General features: G+C 40.0%; 1 pseudogene; it reads right to left on the bottom strand.

Moving 5' to 3' along the window:
- Positions 1-17,098: 17,098 nt before the first annotated feature.
- On the bottom strand, positions 17,099-18,302 carry LOC102852959 (annotated as a pseudogene).
- Positions 18,303-20,263: the final 1,961 nt, after the last annotated feature.

The following is a 20,263-nucleotide window of genomic DNA, read 5'->3' as shown; positions in this document are numbered from 1 at the left end:
CCTCTGGAAACCCACTGGAGGGTCAGCTATGAGTCAGTTCCAACACGGACTCAGCGGCACACAACACCAAAGACAATATAGGTGTTTTGCTAATAACCAGCTAATGTGTACAGAATTCAACACAGGCAATCTATTTGCAGTCTGCCCTCTTTACCACAACACAGTAACATTTCCCAAAATATATTACTACCCAAACAAAAGTGTTGAGGTGCTTAATTTAAGTTATAATAGGACTTGCTGTACATCTACTCCTACTCTAACTCTGTCTTTTAGAGCTCTTCTTTTGGAACTGTCCAGCTTAGGAAAATAACTTTTGAGAACCAAATACATAATGAAGTCTCTGGGATGCACAAATAGTGAAATATCAGACTTTCAACTGAAAAGTTGGTGGTCTGGGTGTACACAGTCACTTCAGAAGAAAGGTCTGGTGACCTACAAGATAAGCCATTGAAAACCAGTGGGGTACCATTCTACTTTGGCACCCGTGAGGTCCCCATGAATTGTACCAGGCAGATTTTTCATAGGGACCTCCAATGGGTTTCCAAGGCTGTAAATCGTTATGGGAGGAGACTGCCCATCTTTTTCTTGAGGAGCGTCTGCTGGATTTGAACTAGATTGGAATGGTTCTACTGAATTTCAATAATGATAAGATAATCACCTCTAACACTTATTGCCCATTCACCCTCAATGACAGCTGACCTGTTATTAATCGCTTCATGTGGATTAATTCATTTAACCCTCCAAGCAACTCTATTAGATGTAACTAGCCATAAATTAATTATATATGAAGACAAGATACTGACATATTTATTTACTTGAGCACATAAAATACAGTGAAACCTGGGAAAGAAAAAAACACCACAACCAACCTCAAATATTTCCCACTAAGTGTATGTTTTCACTGGCAGCTAACTTGCTGAGATCTGAGAAAACTGAGTTCCAGCTTTGGCAGGTTTCACTGGAGCTAGCAAACAGGGCCAGAAACTCAGACACGTCAGAATTGTTCTTATCATTACATTTTTAATCTCTTCAAGCTTTTTAAGCTTGATGCCATAAAATGTATTACACCTACCCCACATCGCAGTAAAACTATACCCCCCCAGAAGCCATCTCAAAACACTCTTCAACCTCATTGCTGTCCAGTCGATTTCATCTGCCAGAGGATCTTATTCTCCAATCCTAGCGCACTGAAAGTAGCCCTCCGAATTCACCAGGGGCTCCAGAGAGCAGATGGCCAGTCTCCTCTGGTAAAGATATACAGTCTCGGAAATAGACTGAGGGTAGCTGTAAGACGTAATCGACTCTTGGCAGTGAGGTTTGAGGTTGTACAGCGCCAGAAAGCGATAATGTGTTTAGTCACATTTGCTGAGTTTTATACATAGGTAGGAACCGCTATAACGGAATAACTGGGCAGATGAGACAAGGTCTCAGGCGACTGGAAGCCACAGTATTTTAAAAGGCAACAAGCACACTTAGAATCACCGCTTCCTCTCCAATCAAGCTGCGTTTTCTGGAAGGGTGACCTAGTACGTTGCTCTTTTTCAAGGCCCGATTCCTCCTGAGATCTAAATTCCAGCCCTCTGGTGCAGTCTCGCTTGAGTAAGACTGCACTCCCCACCTCCCATTCCCTTCTGAGCCGGAGCTAATATCATTAGCATACCAAGGCTCTGGTGCCCCTTACCGTCACTGCGCGGTGCCCTCGGTGGAACCATGTGCCTGATCGAGCCTGTGTGCCGCCATTTTTCCGGAAGTGCGGCTTTGGCCCGTCTAGGCTGCCGAAACCATAGAGACGTCTGAGCCAATCAATGAGCCGGTCGTCGCTGGGGACGCGCGTTTTAGTTGCCATAGAAACCAGGGTCTAGACCCTTTTCCAGAGCTTTGGGTTGCGTTCTGTTTGCTCCGTTCTGCAAGTTGTTCGCAACCGAGAGAGTTCAGTCTTTCCAGATTTTCGGCGGCCCGGAGATCATTTTTGGGTCCTACCCAGAGCAAGTCCTAGGCACAAATGTAAGGAAAGAGTAAACCTTGAGAATGGTCTGAGAGATTTCATGGATTCAAAGAAGGTGGTAGCATTTCTGCACTGATTTTGAGATTAATCTCAGCCTGCAAGAAAAGTTTCTTATTTTAATAGACTCATCAAACACTTTTGAGGTAACCACGATGTGTCGGGACTTTGTGATAAAAGGTACTGGTGATAAAAAGATGAATAAGACAGGAACTCTGAATTCTGAGAGCACAATTCTAAGTCTAGCCAGAGAAGTTGGATGGAACCTTGAATGAAAATAGAGGAGATGGGTGTAGTTTGGGACATGAGAGGCGGTGCACGAAGGCAGGCTGAGCTGTTGTGGACTTCACCTTGTAGGTATGAAGATCTATTGAACAAGATCTATTGAACAAGATCTATTGAACAAGAATCTAGGAAGAGGAGGTACATCTATGCCCACCTCACAAGCTATCCCTTGGTTTCATTAAGGCACTCTTCCCAAACTGTGCTCAAGGGGGGGAAAATACAAACATATACACACACGTATTTTGTATACGTTATAACCATGAAAATAAAAAAAAATTGTATAAGCTAACCATAAAGTCCTTTACAGCATCGACTTCCTATATGTTAGCTTTACAGACTACATAGATAGATGATTGTCCTCAAGTCAAAGCATTCCTGCATGTCACACTTTGCAGAATATATAGATAGGTAGATTAACTTATCAATGCTGTTGAATTGGAACCGATTCATAGCCGTCCCTCCATTGGATTTCTGAGGCTGTTACAGAAGATTGCCCATTTTTATCCTACAGAGTAGATTCAAACCACCAGAATGTTGTAGATTTTCTAATTACTTCTCAACTCTCTGCAGGCTATACCAGAGCCTGCTGTCCCTCCCTTTTCTCTCTTTCTCTATAAATATATACACCCACACATACGAACATACTTTCTCTTCTCTCCCCAAATCAGTAATCTCATTCACTTAGTGCTCCCTTATTGTGGTGTACCGTGGAGTCAAAACCAACCCATAGCTGACCCTCTGGTGGGTTTTCAGAGACAGTTTCATATGGGAGTTGTCCATCCTTCTCCCGAGGAGCAGCACAGCTTTTTTGTCACTGTTGTTATGTACCATCGAGTTGCCTGCGACTCACAGTGACTTGATGGATAACAGCCCTAAACCCTGCTCTGTCTGTGCCAATCTTATTGTCTCTGATAGATCTACCCCCATTTCCCCAGTCACTGAATCAATCCATCTCATCGAGGTTATTCCTGTTTTGCACCAAGAAAAAAAAATCTCCATTTTACAGGGTTAATAATATATGATGGCTCACTGTGTCATATCCCCATAAAACTTTTCCAATAAAATTAATTTTACTATTAAAGTAGGCTACTTTGGACAATAAATAACAGTTTTGGATACTGAGTTTTAGACGTTTTCATTAAAAGTGTAAGATTTTTCAAGGTACTCTTCAGGCTGAATTCAATAGAGGAACATTCTGTGAACAGATTCCTTGTCCTACTCTGCCATTAATTGCATGACCTTGAACAAGTCACTTCATGCCCAAGAGTTTCTTCTTGCTAATTTGTAAAATTAGAGTATTGGGCTAGTTCATTTTGCAAAGTTGGTTTTATTGTGCTGAAAATAGTATGTAGCATTTAAATTCTCACCATCCTCCAGTCTCTTCTAGCCCGACATCCTCTGCCACTTCTGTTTTCTTTTTAGTTGAATACATTTAATTTGCAATAAATAAATCATTGATTGTGCAAGATTCTACCATTCTACCTCCAGCTTCATTTCTGTCACCAAGTTCATGTTTTCCAACAAGTGATCTTTCTTCTCTGTTCCCATCTTTTGCATTCCAGTCACCCATTATTATCAATTCATCTTGATTGCATGTTTGATCAATCTCTAACTGCAAAGATTGGTAGAAATCTTCTATTTCCTCTTCTTTGGCTCTGGTTGTTGGTGCATATGTTTGAATCATAGTGGTATTCATTGGACTTCCTTGTATGCGTATGGATATTATTCTGTCACTCAGCCACAATATTGTATTTCAAGACATATATAGAAATGACTTTTTTAACTATGAATGCAACCCATTTTTCCTCACCTTTTCATCTCCAACATAGTAGATCATATTATCATCTGACTCAAAATGCCCAATGCCAGTCCATCTCATTTTGCTAATAAGTAGTATGTTAACATTTGTGTTCCATTTCTTTCTTAACAATATCTAATTTTCCTACATTCATGGTTCTCACATTCCATGTTCCAATCACTAGTGTCTGCTTAAAACTGTTTCTCCTCCTTTGTGTTTCCATACTTGAGGGTTCCACCTCAGTTACCATGTCTGCTAGCCTAAGTGTGCTTTATTGTACATAGGGTTTTTAAGGGCCTACTATTTTGGAAGTGGATGGCCAATCCTTCCTCCCAATCAGTCTTAATTTGAATGCTCTGATTTAGAACAGTATCTGACAGACAAGCATTTTATGGAAAAGAGCAGATGAAAGATACTTCCCCAACTGTAGAAATAACCCATAGATTCAGTGTTGTGGCCACCCTTGACATGTGTGACTTGACCCACCCATTTCCCTGCTCCACCAGCATTTCCTTCTATTCCCACCTACTCCATTCAACACTTATCTCCAGCTATCCAGCCCTTGATATGATAGGTTCTAACTCAAACTTCTGGACTTCTGTGATTCCAAAAACCTCAAGCTGCTGCCAGTTTCTTATGCCGCAGCCAGTATCTCTCGAGTTTAGGAGTTTGCCCTCTATGAGGTTGAGTCAGTGACTGGGGTAATCGGGATGGGCGTGTCGGAGACAGTATGATTGGCACAGGACAGAGCGAAGTTTAGGGCTGTTGTACATAGGGTCGCTATGAATCGCAAGCGACTCAACGGCACATAACAAGAAGTCCAAATACCAGGTACTAGTGTTAGGGAAGGCTTCTTATCTCAGACGATTCTGAGGAAAAATCCTTGATCATGCTTATGCGAAACCTATACTTGGACCAGGAAGCAGTCATTATTAGAACAGAGCAGGGATGAACACTGCATGAATCAAAATTGGGAAGAGTGTATACCAGGGACGTGTCCTAACTCCATGCCTTTTCAATTTATATGCAGAACAGATTATCTGGGAGGCTGGGCTCTATGAGGATAAATGTGGCATCAAGATTGAGGATAAATGTGGCATCAGGATTGGAGGAAGACTCATCAACAATCTGTGTTACGCAAATGATACAACCTTGTTTGTTGAAACTGAGGAGGACCTGAAGCACTTGCTTCAAAAGGTCAAGTGCTGTAGCCTCCAATATGGATTGAAGTTCAACATCAAGAAAACAAAGATTCTCACCACTGGACCAATGGCAGCATCATGACGATGGTGAAGAGATTGACTGTTAACAGCTTGACACTCTTGGTACCAGAAGCCAGGAAATTAAAATATGAGTTGCACTGAGGAAGTCTGCTGTCAGAGACCTCTCTAAAGTACTGAAGAACAATGGTGTCAGTATGGAGACTATGGTGCACCTCATCCAGGCCATAGCTTTGCCATTACTTGCTATTCATGAGGACATTGACTAGGGATGATAGAATTGATGTCTTTGAGATGTGGTGTTGGAGATGAGTATTGAATATACCATGGACTGTTAAAAGAGCAAAGAGGTACATCTTAGAGAGGGTGAAACCAGTTTGCTCCTTGGTGGCAAGGATTCTGAAACTCCATCTGACCTACTTTAAACATGTTGCAAGGAGGAATCAGTTCTTGGAGAGGGACATCATGCTTTGGAGGGTGGATGAAAACCATGTAGAAGAGGAAGACCCTCAATGAGATGGATTGGTTTAGTGAGTGCATATTGGGGGTAGGTGTGTCAGAGACAATAAGATTGGCACAGGATAGAGCAGGATTTAAGGCTGTTGTACATAGGGTCGCTATGAGTCACAGGCAACTCAATGGCACATAACAACAACATATCATTTATAACATTTGTATATATTAAAATGTGATAATAAAAAATATTTGGAAACTCCTGTGTGGGATAATCACAAAGGCCATTTCTAGCTCTGAATTCCTATGTGGTACTTCTGCAGACCACCCTGAAACTGTGTGACTCTAAATCTTTTAAGTCTGGTCTAAGGCTATGAGCTCTCTGCACTGCTTGATCAATCTATTAAAATTTTTGAGGAGTAGTGATGTCAGTTTGAGGACTAAGGTGTGTCTGATTCAGGCTATAGTCTTTTCAATTGCTAGCTATGCATCTGAGACCTGGACAATGAATAAGGATGACAGAAAAAGAATTGACGCCTTTGAGCTGTGATGTTGGACAAGAGCACTGAACATCCCATGGACGGCTAAGAGAACAAACAGGTATGTCTTGGAGTTGGTGCAGCCAGAGTGCTTGCTCTTTGGAGGCAAGAATGATGAGGCTTTGCCTCACATACTTTTGGCATGTTGCTAGGAGGTGGTATTCCTTGGAGAGGGACATGATGTTGGGAAGTTTGGAGGGTTGAGGAAGGAGAATGAGACCCTCAACTAGGTGAATTTACACAGCGATTGCTGAAGTGGGATCTTGTGTGTCAGGAAGTGTGAGGATCCACAGGTCAGGACTGGGTTAAGATCTTTGGTTCATAAGATTCCTGAGTTGTACTCAACTTGACAGCACCTAAAAACAATAACAACAAAGAGATGGATCAGATAAAGAATGTAGCATCAGGATTGAAGGAACCATCAATAACCATCTATAATATGCAGATGTCACAACATTGCTTACTGACAGTGAAGACGGCTTCAGGCATGTACTGATGAAGATCAAAGACTAGTCTTCAGGATGGATGCCACCTCAACATAAAACAAAAATCCTCACAAATACAGAAAAGATGGAAATGATAAATTATTTCATTTTACTTGAATCCACAGTCAATATCTATTATGGTTAATATTATATATTGGTGTGATCAAAATCCTTAGTACAACAGTTTCTCAGTATAGACCTTTTTTTTGTTTGATTTTAATAATTTTTTTATTACTCCTTTCTCCCTTTCCATTGTTGTTAATCCTCTGAGATTGATTCTGTGGGCAAATCTTTCCTTAACTTTATGAGTATAAACATTTCTACCTGTTCAAATGTTAGCTTCCATGATGTTAATAAGGTAGAATTAAAAGTTAGTCTCTAAAGATATGATTAACGTTATCTGATTACAGCTATGTCTCCTCAGGGCTGTGCCCTGCCTAGTATTTGTTTGGACTCTGGCAAAAGGCTAGAGAGCTTTTTGTGAAAACTGCCTCTGACTATCTGACTATGGACTTAAACCAGTGGCATGCTGTACTTGATGACTTCAAGCTTTGGATATGTCAGCCTCTGAAGCCAGCAGCCAGAAGTCTCCAAAGTCAGTCATCTGTGATCTGTTTCCCAAGAACAGCCTTTGAACATGTCAGCTTCTGGAGCTGGTATCCTCCAAAGACAACAGCCTGAGAACTTGCCTCTTTGTTGACAACCTAGACTCTAGTTCCCTAGATGCCTCCTTCTTGAGGTCTGATTTGCATACCTGGAACTAGCATCTACAAACATGTGAGCTATTAACTTGAAATAAATATATCCTCCCCCAACATCATTGGTTTTACATCTCTAGAGAAGCCAGCTTACTACAGGATGCACCAGTCAAGAAGTCAACTTATGTATTGCACTGGACAAATCTGCTGCCAAGACCTTTTTAAAGTGCTAGGGAGCAAGGATATCACTCTAATGATTAAGGTGTTCCTGACCCACGTCAGTATTTTTCAGTTGGTTCATATGCATGCTTTTGAATTGTTGTGTTAATGAAGAATATTAAACATACCATGGACTGCAGAAAGAGCATTTAAATCTGTCTTAGGAGAAACAATGTCAGAACACTCCTTAGAAGTAAGGATGGTGGACTTAATCTCACATATTTTGACTATGTTATCTGGGCCATCCCTGAAGGATATCATGCTCAAAAAAGCAGAGCGTCTGTGAAAAAGAGGAAACCCCTCCAAAAAGAGTGGCTGCAACAATGGGCTTGACCACAGCAGAGATTGTGGGGATGGTACAGGATCAAGGAGGGTCTGATCTATTGCAGACTGGATCACTATGTCAGAGGCAACTCGAAGGCACCTAACAATATAAGAGAAGCTTTGATAGAAAGGCCTGGTGATCTACTTCTGAAGCATCAGCCATCGGGAATCCTCTGGAACACAAATCTACTCTGATCCACATGGGGTGGTCATGAGTCAGAGCTAACTTCTTGGCAACTGGTTATTTACAGCTAAGGAAACTTAGAGTCAGACAGAGCCAGGAAAAAGGGAGTGGATGAGACGCCTCTGATCTCAGCATTATGGCTATTTGCCTCTGATGCAATCTAACAGATATTTCTTTTCTCTTTGACACCACCCATTCGTGCCATCATTCTCTCCAATCTGGGCAAGACTGGTCACTGAGCCATCCCTGTTGCTCTAGTTCTTATTTTTGCCTTTCTTTGCCCTCAGCATCCACTCTTTAGAAGGACTTACAAGCAAGCCTTAGGGTGTTTAAGTGCTGTTTGTGATGTGGGTGGATGGGTGGCAGAGAAACAGGGGACCATAACAGCAACAGTACTTTCCTTTGAAGTTCTTGCTGTCATTTCCTGAATTGTGATTATAAAGGATTGCTTCTTGGCCTTTTGGCTAACATCAAGTGTAGTGTTGTTATAGAGGAATATTGGTCTGAAGGGAGCACACACCAATGTGGGTTTCCTTTTCAGCTAATTTTAAAATGAAATATTTTCCTAAAATTCCATAAAAAGGCTGTGGGGAATTTTCTGAAATAGACCAGCAGGTGTAGAGGTGGGTGAGAGGACCCAGCTGGAAAGAAAACCAGCAAGATACATCAGCCTCGTTCTTCTCCTTGGCTTTGAGAAAGAGAAATACTTTGAGAAAACAGGAAGCTGGTGCCCTAGTCGTAGGAGTTGCGTTACCGATCCAAAGGGAGCGTCTCTCTGGGGTTCTGATCTACCAGTGGCTCTGCGGGAGAAAGATGAGCAGTCTCCTCCCCTGCAAACAACGTCCTCTGAAAACCCTCTGGAAGGTCAGCTCTGAGTCAGTTCTGACTCAGCAAGGAGAGCAGAGAAACTGGGACTCCTTCCCTCTGAAATAGAACAGAACAGAAGAGACTAGAATCTGAAGGGTTCTCAGAGACTGAAGAATCTCCTCCCTCGAAGTGTGAGGACTCCGCTCAGCGACTGGATCGCTAAGGATCCTCAGCCTCAGACTCCTGGTGATCCTCGCAACAGCGCACCGGTTGGGGGCCGCGCACGGAATTCCACAGCAGTGATCAGTGCGGCTAAAGCCACCTTCTGGCCCCATCTGCTAGCACTGCTTTGTTGCCTGTTACCATTTAAATGATACTTTAAAAAGACCCACGTAATATGTATATAAAGGTCTTGAAAGTTTGGAAGGATACAGACAACAAAAAAGTTAAAAGTTCTTTTCTCTATGTGGTGCAATTAAATGGGATTAAAATTTTTAATGATTTTATGATTATTAAATTGTCTAAACTTTACAATGTAGACAATCATTGGGTGATCAGGAAAAATAGCAATAAAAACCGTCTTCCAATTGTAAAAACAATTTTTTCATGCATTCGGGTTTTCATTAGTGCCAGACTAACTTGAGTATTAAAATATAGAAGCAATTGCTTAATAGACATTTCACAGGTGGTTAACACAATATTCTGCAGTTAAACATTTTAGAAAAGAGTCTCTGTTCTTTATTGTTCTTTACTTGAATGTGGGGGGAGAAACCCTTAACTCTTTCCATTATGTAGATTTTCTTATTTTCCCTTGTAAATAATTTAAAAGACACAGTGGGGAGTTCTTTTGGTCAGGTCTCAAAAACTAAAGAGTGATTTTTAAACGTATGTTGATATTACAGCTGACTTTTTATTACCTAGAAATAGCTAGAACACTTGCTTATGCCAATAGGATGACAGTTTTCATCTGAGCGACATGAAAGCTCAATATACTCTATCCATTGCTCAAGTAGACCTTAAAGAATCAATTTCTTTTTGTTAATTGACATTCTTTATTCATTGTCCAATTACCCCCCCCATTCATTCATTGTTGCCCTTTTCTCCCCTCCCAACCCTCCCCCTTAGTACACTACCCTCTTGGAAAAGTAAAAGAAAAATTCTTTCATTGTTTTACAAACCCTTCCCCAGGTCCACTCCACTATGCAGCCTTTGTTCTGGACTCCAGTCATGACAAAAATACCTAATCACATATTCCTTTTAAACAGTTTTCTCCCTCATCTGTTTCAATGCAGTATACGTTATTGAACCCATCTTTTTCAGTCTCCCCCCCAACCCCAATGTCAGTCCTGTTTTACAATAGTGGCACCATGCAGTATTTTTCCTTTTGTGACTGAGATACTTCACTCAGCATAATGTCCTCCAGGGTCACCCACTTTGAATAATATTGCATGAGTTCCTCGTTTTTCAATGCAGCATAGTATTCCATTGTGTGACTATACCACAGCTTCTCTATCCATTCATTTGTTGATGGGCACTTAGGTTGTTTCCAACTCCTTGCTATTGTGAGCAAAGCCACGATAAACATAGGTGTGCATATATCTGCTTGGATGTCAGTTATGGTCTCTTTGGGATGTATTCCCAGTAGTGGAATTGCTGGGACAAATGGTATCTCTATTTGCAACTTTTTGAGAAAGTGCCACACCATCTTCCATAGTGGTTGCACCATTTTACACTCCCACCAACAGTGAATAAGGATTCCAGTTTATCCACAACTTCGCCAGCATTTGTTGCTTGTTGTTCTATTAAATTTTGCTATTCTGGCTGGGGTGAGATGATATCTCAGGGTTGTTTTTAAAGAATCATGCAATATTACTCAAAATGGTTGACTGTGGAGAACATTATGCTGAATGAAATGTCCCAGTCACAAAGGGACAAATATTGCATGGTGCCACTGTTGTAGAATGGGACTGTCCTTGGGGTTGGGGAGATACTGAGTAAGATGGGTTCAATAATGTATGCTGCTCTGAAACAGAGAAGGGAGAAAACTGTTTAAAAGAGATATGTGATTAGGTATTTCAGTCATGACAGGAGTCTAGAGCAATGGCTACATGGTGGAGTGGACCTGGGGGAGGGTTTGTAAAATAATGAAAGAATCTTTTCTTTTTCCTTTCCAAGAGGGTAATGTCTGGTGGTGGGGGGAGCCTTGGGAGGGGACAAATCTACAACAATGAATGAATGGAAATCCAAAGCCTCTGTAAATTTTCACTGAAATTAATAACAAATTTAAATTTAAAAAAAAGAATTAAGTTAGAGTAAGGATGGCAATGGAACCACCTTACCTCTGTAACTTGATTTGTGCCACTATTAGAACCTCTACTCAGAATATTATTGCTTTTCAATTTTTGACTCATACACTTTTAGCTTGTTAGTTAAATTTGTATCTTCTAGGCTGCAACACTTCCATGATACATCTTCAAGGATATGAACATGTACGGCTAAGCACAATAGATAACAGTGCATCTAAATTCCAAAATCAATCTCCATAATAGTCTATGTGTTTCCTACTGCCAAAGAGGCCCTTTAGAGTAGTGAGAGAAGACCTTCACCCTGAAACCCACAGCGTCCCTTTTCAGCAGGAAGTAGCTAAGAGAATACACCATCCCCTTTTCCTTATGAATCAGGGTGAAGTCTCTCTCAAGGAGGAGTGATAGGCAATGGCAAGGGACACACTGACAAAGGAGATTAATCAGAACTGGCTTTGACAAGCACTGTGGCAATTGGACAATTAAAACAGACATGGGGGGGGAAAGAAGAACGAACTGGGGATGAGGGTGGAGAAAACAGTGCAACAATGAATGAATGAAAACCCAAAATCTCTGTAAATGTTCATTAAAACTAATAAAATTTAATAAAAAAAGAAATAGAAAAAAAAGACTACCGTGGCTCAAGACTGAAGAATAATTAATATTTATCAACATTAAATAAACATTTCAGAAACATAACGAAGATTTAAATAGACCAGACACCACGGAGTATACTTCCACTGTTGTCGAAGTTATCTGTAAACACCACCTCACACTGAATGCAAAAGTAGCTTTCAGCCCAGCTCACAACACTGAGTCCCATACAAAGGTAAGAGTGTTTCCACTCCTTCCCCACCCCACCCCTTGCCCACACAGTCCAGCAAAAAGAAAAGGAATTTCAACAGCTACAGCAGCATCAGTAACAACAACAATGACAACAGCATCCTATTCCTTCCCCAAGTAAAACAAGAATCATGTGGTTCGATTCAAAGGGCAATACAAAATCATTTTCCAAAATGTAAGAAAATCTGTTTGGAGCAATATTTTTTCCAAGGTAGTCCTTTCTCCAGAGGCCATGCCACTTTATAAAGCCCACTTACTCCTTGAGGACACTGGCCACTGCTATGTTACATTGTTTAAAGATCTGTTTTCTTGTAGAAGGTTCCAAGTAACAAGACCTCAAATACTAAAAACAAATTGTCTTAGTATTTATTCTAGTACTTTGATCATTTCATTTTGGCATTTAAGCTTTTCAACTTTTCGAATTTTTTTTAATCCCCTAGAGCTAACTAGTAGTCTTAACCTCTAGCAACTTAGATGTCCACTGGAAGATACCTCATTATAGAAATTAAATAACATGTAGACATAGGAATAGAAGGAGCATTTTTATTATGACTGATAGGGCAGGTACTCACAAGATACTGTTGTTAGGTGCCCTAACTCACTGGTCCTCTGCCTTTCCAAGTCTGATGTCCCTTTCCAAGGAATAGCTCCTGCTAACAATATGCCCAAAGTATGTAAAATGAAGCCTCACCATCTCTGCCCCTAAGGAGCACTCTGGTTGCACTTTCTCAAGATATCTGTTTGTTCTTTTGGCAGTCCATGGGATATTTAATACTTTTCTCTAACACCACAACTCAAAGGCATCAATTCTTCTTCTGTTATCCTTATTCATTGTCCAGATTTCACACGAATAACTGGTGATTGGAAAGCCCATGACTTGAATCATACACACCGTAGTCTTTAAAGTGACATCATTGATCTTTAGAACTTTGAAGGGGTTCCTGCCTACACACTTTCCCAAGACAACACATTTTTCTGACTGCTGGTACCAAGGTTATTGAAGTAAAGTTGAATAGTTAGCAATTTCAAACTTTTCGCCATTTGTCATGATGTTGCTTATTGACCCAGGGGTGAGAATTTTTGTTTTCTGGATGTTGAAAACAAAAGCAAGAGAGAGACCAGTGTGTATAACACAATATCAATTAAGTAGAATATGTATGGTGTGTGTTTCTGTTTATTCACATTCTTTAAGATTCTTAAAAACCATTTTCACAATATTGAGTCTTCCTATCCATGAGCAAGGACTATTCTTCCACTTCTCAAGGTCTCTTTTTGTTTCTTATAGTAATGTTTTGTAATTTTCTTTGACTAGATCCTTTGTGTTTCTAGTTAGAGTTACTCCCAAGTATTTCATATTGTGATTAGCTATTGTGAAGGGTATTGTTTTTCTTAGCTCCAGCTCTGTATTCTTCTTTGTCACTGTAGAGAAATCCAGCTGATTTTTGTATGTTGCTCTTGTATCCTGCCACTTTGCTAAATTTGTCAACTATGTCCAGTAGTTTTCTTGCTGAGTCTTCAGGGTTTTCTAAGTATATTATCATATCATCTGCATAGAGATATCATTTTACCTCCTCTTTGCCAATTTGGATACCTCTTATTTCCTTCTCTTGTCTGATTGCTATCACTAAGACTTCCAATACAATATTGAATAAGAGAGGTGAAAGTGGCCATCCTTGCCTAGTTTCTGTTCTTAAAGGGAATGCCATTAGTCACTCTCCATTGAGAACAATGTTGGCTCTCGTGTTTGCATATATACTTTTTACTATGTTGAAAATTCCTCTCTAATCCTATTTTATTGAGCATTTTAATAAGGAAAGGGCATTGGATTTTGTCAAAGGCCTTTTCTGCATCAATTGATAGGATCATGTGGTTCTTGTTCTTTGCTTTGTTAATGTGATGAATTACATTGTGAAAATGGTAATACTACCAAAGGCAATTTACACATTCAATGCAATCCCAATACAAATACCAATCCCATTCTTCAACAAGATGGAAAAGGCAATCTCCAGTTTCATTTGGAATGGAAATAAGCCTCAAAAAAGCAAAGCACTCCTTAAAAAGAGAAACAAGGTAGGAGGCATCTCACTCCCTGATTTCAAATCCTACTACACTGCCGTGGTGGTCAAGACAGCATGGTACTGGTACAATAACAAACACATAGATCAATGCAATAGAATTGAGAATCCAGAAATCAGCCCATCTACCTATGGTCAATTGATTTTTGACAAAGAGATGAAATCAGTTAAGTGGGGAATGACAGCCTTTTAAACAAATGGTGTTGGCAAAATTGGAAAACTCAAGCAAGATCCACACCTCACTCCACACACAAAAACCAACTCAAGGTGGATCATGGACCTAGAACTAAAACCAAGGACTATAAACTTCATTAAAGAAAAGCTTGGGAGAACTCTAGAAGTCCTAATCCACAACAAACAATCTTCCAAGCATCCTGAAAAATCTACAACCAGGAAAGGATTAAATAGATGAATGGGACCTTCTAAGAATCAAATCCCTAGGCACATCCAAAAACTTCTCCAACAGGATAAAAAGGGAAGCCACAGACTGGGGAAAAGTATTTAGTAATGCCATGTCAGAAAAGGGACTTATGTCTAGAATTTATAAAATACTCGAGCACCACAAGATAAACAAACCAATTGAAAAATGGGCACAGGATATGAACAGACATTCCATCAAAGACATTCAGATGGCAAATAGACATGAAGAAATGTTCAAAATCCCTAGCTCTAAGAGATATGCAAATCAAAACAACTATGAAATCTCATCTCACCACAGTAAGATTAGCAAAATTTAACAGAACAGCAAACAACAAAGGCTGGTGAGGTTGTGGAGAAACTGGAACCCTTATTCACTGTTGGTAGAAGTGTAAAATGGTGCAACCACTATAGAAGGCTTTCTCAAAAAGTTGCAAGTAAAAATACCATTTGACCCAGCAATTTCACTACTGGGAATATACCCCAAAGAAACTATAACCACCACTCAAGCAGATATGTGCACAGTCATGTTTATCATGGCTTTGTTCACAATAGCAAAGAATTGAAAACAACCTAAGTGCTCATCAACAAATGAATGAATAGAGAAGCTGTGGTATATTCACACAATGTAATACTACATTTCATTGAAAACCAAAGAACTCATGAAATATTATTCAAAATGGGTGGCCCTGTAGGACATTTTGCTGAGTGAAGTATCTCAGTCACAAAAGGACAAATACTGCATAATGCTACTGTTGTAAAATAAGAATGATATCGGGGTTGGGGGGAGACTGAGAAAGATTGGATAAATTAAGTATACTGCATTGAAACAGATGAGGGAGACAACTGTTTAAAAGGAATATATAATTAGATATTATTGTCATGAAAGGAGTCCAGGAAGAAGGCTGCATAGTGGAGTGGACTTGGGTGGGGGGCAGGAATTGTATAACAATGAAAGAATTTTTCTTTTACTTTTCAAAGAGACAAGAGAACTAGGGCGGGAAGGTTGGGCAGGGAGAAAAGTGTAACAATGAATGAATGGAAATCCAAAGTCTCTGTAAACTTTCATTAAAATTAATTTAAAAAATGGGTTAAAAAATTCTTAAAAACCTTGCTGAAGACAATAAAAGGACTTTAACAATGGTTTAATTGGTCCATGGAGAGATAAGACAGAAGATGGAAGGAAGGAAAAATTTATTGGTTACACAGCAACAACAATTACCTTTTTCCATCGTAACAGAATTTTCCTCCGTCCCTTCTTTGTGCATGCCTTACTTTGTTTTAAAGAAATAAAAATCAGTAGGTGGGTCATTATTTTACTTTTGTGTTTTTTCATATGACCCCTTCAAATCCATCAGTACCTCTGTTTTGATTGGTTCTATTCTCTTGTGCACGTCTTGCTTTTACATACTAGCCAAGTAACAAAAGGCAACTTTTGCTTCAGTGTCATCATCTGACAATGAGGATAACAACCAACACCATGATAGCTACAATAATAATGAAAGCAATCAGAATCCATCTTGCCTAGCTCATAAAAAGCACTCAGTGGCTAAAATGTAGTGTAACCTCTTGCTATTATTGTTGTTAGATGCCTTTAGGTTGACTCTATGAATGGTGTCTAAACCCTGCCCTATCTTGTACTATCCACATTATCTCTTCCATAGTATAACTTATTTTTACAGTCACTGTGTCAATCCCTCTCATTGAGGAGCTTCCCCTCCTTTGCTGACTCTCCACTTTCCTGAGCATTATATCCTTTTCCAAGGACCAGCCCCATCTAACAACATGCCCAGAGTATGTGACATGAAGTTTCACCTTCCTTCCTTCTAAGGAACATCCGGGCTACACTTTCTCCAAGACATATTTGTTTGTTTTCCTGGAGTGTGTGGAATATTTTGTACTCCTCTCCAACACCACAACTCAGACATCAGTTCTTCTATCATCATTATTCACTGTCTGACTCTTACATGCATAACACGTAATTGAAAAGAACATGGCTTCATACGAGAAAGATACTGCTGCTGAAGATCATTAAAAAATGGCTGGATGCAGTTCAAATCCACCAGATGCTCTGCTGGAGAAGGAGGGGCAATTGCTTGTACCAGTCAGATCTGATTCGATGATACACACACACACAAAATAATAAAAAACTGACAGAAGTTCAAGCAGGATTTAGAAGAAGCCATGGCACCAGGGAATATCATTGCTAAAGTCAGATGGATCCTGGCTGAAAATAAAGAATACCAAATAAATGTCTATTTTTGCTTTATTGATGCTGCAAAGACATTTGATTGTGTGAATCATAACAAGTTGTGGCTCACATTAAGAGGAATGGGAACTCCATAGAACTTGATTGTATTCATGTGAAACATACCTGGACCAGGAGGCTGTTGTGTGAATAGAGCTGGGAAACACTGCATGGTTTAATTTTTTTTAATCTCTTAACTCAATTTTCTTTAATAACCAAAATTCTTGAATGGTAAAAGCCAGTTGGATTGTCAACAATGGTTCCAATCTGGAAGTACCTGGGGAAACCATCTCTATAATTTTTCTTACAAAACCGTTTGAGGTCCACGCTAGCTCTCATCTTCAGTGCTTTCAGATAATTTTTCAGTTCATCAATCAGTTCTGGCACTTTCATACCAAATCAGCCATTGCCTGCTGTTTTCTGTCTTTTTACTCTTCATTTTACTGAAGCAGAAACTTTGATTCTCTATATGGTGGGATGCTGTAGTTTTTTCCCAAAATCAGGTGTAGTGACAGTTTTCTTCAGAAGCACGTTTTTTGTTTTCTCCTTTGAAATGAATATATAAACCTCTCAGCTCCTTAACACTCAGACCAGGGTCAATGCTGCTGTTTGTCAACTTCAGAAATTTAGACTTTGTGTTATTTGGTTAAGTCATCTTCATCACTAATCTCACTGTCTGCTTCTCTGTCATGGTCTGAGAGTTCACTTTTTTCATTCCTCTTCTCTTTCTTCCTCAGCAACAGCCTCACTAACTTTTGTCTTCCTCTTCCAAGTAAAAATTTTTATCAGCGGTCAGTCCAGGAGTTGTGTCAATTACAAACAATGCAGTGTTAGGGGACTTACTTCTTAAGTCTCCATTTAGTGGTTCTTTTTGTTCGCTGTTTCCAACAAAACGTATTGAGTCTTCTTCATTCTCACTGTTTTCAGACTGCTGGCTTTCATGACTGCTGAGAGCCAGTAAGACAGAATCACTTTTAACCTGAGAGATGTGTTCAGATTGCCATACTTTGGTATCACATTCAAAACTTACATTTTTGTTACTGTCAATTTCTTCATTGACACATAGAACTGTGTCTTCATCAGACTCTGTCAAGTCACTTGTTTTTATGTTGCTCTCTTGCTCTTCATTCTATCTGTCCAATTCCACAACTGAAAATGTTTGAGCTAATGCTTTCAATACATTTTCATAGCTGGGATTTGAGTATTCTCATGTGGTTTTATTATCTTCTGGGGTTGAATGCTTTTGAGAAACTAACTGCTGTGGCCTAGAGTCCTGAAACTCAGAGAGACTTTCCAGTGGAGGACTTCTATAATTAATTCCTTTTCCTTTACTTATTCCTCCCTTTGCTTCTTTATAACTCTTTTTATTTCTCGGTATACTCTTAAAATCGTTCTCCTCCATTTGTGCCTGTAATTTCCTGTACATACTCCTGGTTTTTCTCCCAAATGCAATTCCTGAAAGTGTAGAAGTGTCTGAGTATGATGACTCAGCATCAGAAGTTTCTTCTGCATGTGATCCTTGGCTTGGATGTGTGAAGAATTTAGCCTCCCTTCTTCTGGTTCTTGTTGCTGTTAACAGTGGAAGGCACAAAGGGAGAAAAGCTGAAGCATGATATTCTGCTTCATAGATGACTTGGTCAGTACAAGACTCACTTACTGAAGCTGGTTTTGGCTTTTTCTTGAACACTGGGGTGCATGGAACGAAAATCTGCCTTTGCCTTGTTACTCTTCCAATGCGATCCTGGAACTCAGACATGGAAGAAGAGTTTGATTTGGCCTCAGAAGTTTCTCCACCAGCAGGTGGTTTGATCTTCTCTGACAATAAGCCCTCAGTTCTGCTTTTGTTTTTTTCTGGTTTTAGGGGTTCTCAGGACTACACTGTGCTCCCGAGTACTATGTGATTCAACAGTACTTTGGTCATCCAACTCCTTTACATCTTTTGAATGCTTTTTATTCCCACTAGCAGAATTCTTCTGCGGAAATTTTTCACCTGACGTGGCTTGGATTGCGACCAGAGACCTCGACAAACTGGTGAGCACCATCATCCCGGCTACTGGCTCTCCAGCAGCCACATATATTACGGTGTAAAATTTAAGAAGGGGGTACATCAGAGTTGTATTCTCTCTCCACACCTATTTAATCTGTATGCTGAGCAAATTATTCGAGAAGCTGGACTCTATGAAGAAAAATGTGGCATCAGGAGTGGAGCGAGACGCATCAATAATCTACGTTATACAGGTGACACAACCTTGCTTGCTGAAAGTTAGGAGGACATGTTGAGAAGATCAAGGAATGCAGCCTTTGGTATGGATTGCATCTCAATATCAAGAAAACAAAGATTCTTACCACTGAACCGAAAGACAACAATATAATGGAGGAAAAGAGATTGAAACTGTCAACAATTTCCGCTTGTTTGGATCCACAATTTACACCCTTAGTACTAGCAGTCAGCAGTTAAGGACCTCTCCAAATTATTGAGGAGTAGTGATTTCACTTTGAGGACTATGGTTTGTCTGATTTGGGCTATGGTCTTTCTGATTACTTCCTATACATCTGAGAGCTGGACAATTAATAAAGATGATGGAAAAAGAACTGACACCTTTGAGCTGTGGTTTTGGAGAAGAGCACTAAACATGCCATAGATGACCAAGAGAACAAACAGATGTGTCTTGGAGAGGGTGCAGCCAGAGTGCTCTTTGAAGGCAAGAATGTTGAGGCTTTGCCTCACATACTATGGGCATATTGCTAGGAGAGACTATTCCCTGGAGAGTGACATGATTCTGGGAAGGGTGGAGGGTCAGAGAGGGAGAGGATGACCCTCAACCAGGTGGATTGACATGGTGACTGCTGCAATGGACTCTTGTGTGTCAGGAAGTGTGAGGATGGCACAGGATAGAACAGGGTTCAGATCTTTTGTTCATAGGGTCGCTATGAGTCATACTCTACTCAATAGCACTGAACAACAACAATAACAACAACAATGATGTCAATTTGAGGACTAAGCTGTGTCTAATTTAGGCCATAATTTCCCCCACCGATTGCTATGCATCTGAGAGCTGAACAGTGAATGTCAGAAGAAAAAGATATGCTTTTGAGTGTGGCATTGGAGAATAGAAGAGCACTGACCATCCCATGGATGGCCAAAAGAACAAACAAATGTATGTTGAAGAGGGTGCAGCCAGAATGTTCTCTGGGGCAAAAGAAATGAGGCTTCGCTTCACATACTTTGGACATGTTGTTAGGAGAGACTATTCCTTGGAGAAGAAGGAACCATCTCCTCCTGTACCAGTCAAATCTGATTTGACGGTACACACACACACACACAAATAATAAAAATATAAAAATAATTAACCCCCCCCAAAA

The sequence above is a fragment of the Elephantulus edwardii genome, unplaced genomic scaffold, assembly GCF_000299155.1.
Source record: "Elephantulus edwardii isolate Elephantulus edwardi_28Jun2011 unplaced genomic scaffold, EleEdw1.0 scaffold00176, whole genome shotgun sequence".
Lineage (NCBI taxonomy): Eukaryota > Metazoa > Chordata > Mammalia > Macroscelidea > Macroscelididae > Elephantulus > Elephantulus edwardii.
Note: the sequence above shows the minus strand (reverse complement) of the source record. Positions and strands in the feature narration are given on the sequence as shown.